We start from the raw sequence: 2,910 nt of genomic DNA, 5'->3' as shown, positions 1-2,910 counted from the left end.
GTTTCATTTTCTTAGATATATATGCTGGACCATTGTCTGTCTTTATTTGTGCAGGTATACCCATGATGGCCATAACTTCCAATAAATGTGTGATTACCGAATCAGGCTTTTCTGAGCTCAGGTTAGTTGCCCATTGAAAACCTGAATATGTGTCTATGGTGTGGTGTACATATTTTAATTTACCAAATTCCATAAAGTGGAACACATCCATCTGCTAGATTTCATTCCTTTGAGTACCCTTTGGGTTACTCCCTGCAGGCAACGGTGTTTGATTATAGAAAGAACAAGTAGGGCATGTCTTTATAATGTCCTTAGCTTGTTGCCAGGTAATGGAAAACACTTTTTTTAAGCCTTTACTATTGACATGATATTTTTTATGAAATTCCGAGGCCTGCAACACGCTTCCAATCAATAATTGGTCAATTTCAGCATTACCTTGTGCTAGAGAACCAGACAGACCGGTATGGGACCGGATGTGTGTTATGTACATTAGACAAAGCCTATTCCTAATTATGTCCTGTACCTGGATAAACAAGTCACAGTGTTGTAGAGGTGATGGTGGTCTTTATGACATGATGTGAGGTGAGTTTCAAGGCCACATGCATGTCTTCCATCTCAACAAGGTAAGCACATAAAGAGTGTGTAAATTGTTGTAGAACCATCAACATCAGAGAACTGAAGAGTGGAAAATACTTCAGTCAAATCAACAGTGTTTCTTTCCATTTAGGATTTGTTATTTTCAAAATGTCAAAATCCTTTCCTGTTGGAATATGGGTGTGGGTTCATGCAGACCTGTGGGATGAAGACACAGCTCACCTTTATGATGTCTCTAGCCTTTCAGGTGCAGGAGGAATCAGCAACTCTAGGGATTGAGACACCTTCCCTAAGCCAAGGGTATTTTTCTTGTTCTCCATATTTACTCCTAAGCAAGTTGATTTCCATATCCTCAAAACAACCTGATTGGACCTCCAAAGGGAGAATGCCAAATACAAATACATGATATAGGAATATTACAATTTGCCAGATTTTTCCAAAACTAGTTTTGCATATGCTTTGTACCTCTGGGAAGTACTCAGACAAGATTCACGTAAAGGACAACCCAAGAAAGAAAAGGTAATCAAGAAAAAGAGATGGATTAGAGCACTCTGGAGCCAGACCTGGTGTAACCCAGTGAAATCTCTCCCACACTTTCCTAATCAATCAAGTCCTCTCTACTCTAGCTCTTAATTACCATTGCTTATAGGATTGAAACAGAATTTTACACTCTGTGGTCTGTTTTCTAACTAAGGTCTTGACATGACCTACTAGGTTTGGGTGCAGGTTGCAGGTGCCTGGGTAGAACCATGTGTTCCCTGCATGGAGGTAGACAGCTGAGTCACTGGGCTGGGAGTCTCTGATGTGCAAGGAAATATGCAGGCTGTCTTTATTGAGCTGAACTGTGAATCTGCCTTCTTTCTTTTCACCATTGGAGAAGACAGACATCAGCAATGTGGGGGCTTTCCTGGGATGTTGTCTGTACTACCAGATGTACTGAAAATTACAATCACTGAAAGTAAAGTTGAGAGAGGTCATGGCTCCCTCTGAGACATTGAGGGATTCCGGGTTCTGTTGCACCTTCTGCTGGCTGTTCACTCCTGTGCAGAGAGACAAAGGTCAGACAAACATTACTGGATGCCTATGGATGCTAAAATCCCAGAATGACTTTTTTATTTGCCTCCCACCTGGCTTTTTTTCAGCATGAGAACATTAGCACTTTCAACCTCCCATCTAAAATATGTGAGGGCAATGTTCTCCCATATTGTATGTTCCCATAGGAACGGTCAAACTCAGTTGAAGCCAGAGTACCACTAGTGAAACACATAAGGGATGCATTATTGTTTTCACTGAAGATTCACACTTCAACCATAGCAAAAGTACTGGCATTTAGCAAGTTCAAATTCTTCTGCTATAAGATGCATGAAAAAGAAAGCCTCAAACTATTCATCCAATCAGAAAGGAGGTCCTAGTTTCCACTGCTACCTCAGAATCTCTCCTCCTCCCTCTAGCCACCCCCACAACACACAGACACAAAGGACCCTGAGAGAAATTGCCTCTGGGTATCTGAGAAGATGCTGCCCTCCTGTGGATTCACCTTAGTGTCAAAGAAATATTTTAACTGCAGACTCTTCTTATGTGAACTATTAAAACAAGCAATAGTTTAGTCAGATGAGAAATTTGAGACATTTGTTCAAGTTTTAGCAAATACTTTTCACCAAATGACAACTTATTTTCTGCAAATAAAGGTTATTCCACTAGTCACTTTTCTGTAATGTTTCTGAGGAACCTCTCACAATCAAATAACAGTTTATGTTCTTTATCTCTTCTCAGGATCAGCTCATACACCTCTATATTGTTCCTTCATCATCAACGTTTATATAAATTTTCTACAAATAAAAATATCTGTGTAAAATAAAATATATTTAAATGTGACTTAACATATATAGTTCCAGCTCACAGCCTAGTAATATTTATTTCTTTGTCTATTTATTCATTCGTTTATTTTTTTACATGTTACATATGTGTATGTGTGAGTGTATGAAGGGTGAGAACACATCAGTGCAGGTGATTTACATGTGTACAGATCAGAGGTTGTCCTTGGTTACTCTCCACCTTATTTTTATCATTTAACATACACTAAAAAAAAACAATTAGAAAAAATTGTCCTAGATTTCACTGTTATGTCAACAAGCCCTTCTCTTCCTCCCTGCCAGCCCTCTCTCACACAGACACAAAGGGACACTGAGAAACTGTCTCTGGGTGTCTTACTAAACCCAGCTGATCATCCCAGGCTGCCTTGTCAGTGAACTTCATGGACTGGACTGACAATGTCCTCACCAGTGCTAGGGCTGCATTTGTGGGTGCAGTACTGCA

At 39.8% G+C, this 2,910-nt stretch overlaps 1 pseudogene; it reads right to left on the bottom strand.

Annotated features, from left to right (window-relative positions):
* Window positions 1-1,227: 1,227 nt before the first annotated feature.
* LOC146892219 (T-cell receptor alpha chain V region 2B4 pseudogene) lies at window positions 1,228-1,872 on the bottom strand (annotated as a pseudogene).
* Window positions 1,873-2,910: the final 1,038 nt, after the last annotated feature.

This window comes from Myodes glareolus, chromosome 12, assembly GCF_982192425.1.
Source record: "Myodes glareolus chromosome 12, mMyoGla1.1, whole genome shotgun sequence".
Taxonomy (NCBI): Eukaryota; Metazoa; Chordata; class Mammalia; order Rodentia; family Cricetidae; genus Myodes; species Myodes glareolus.
This window is presented reverse-complemented; position numbering and strand designations above follow the sequence as displayed.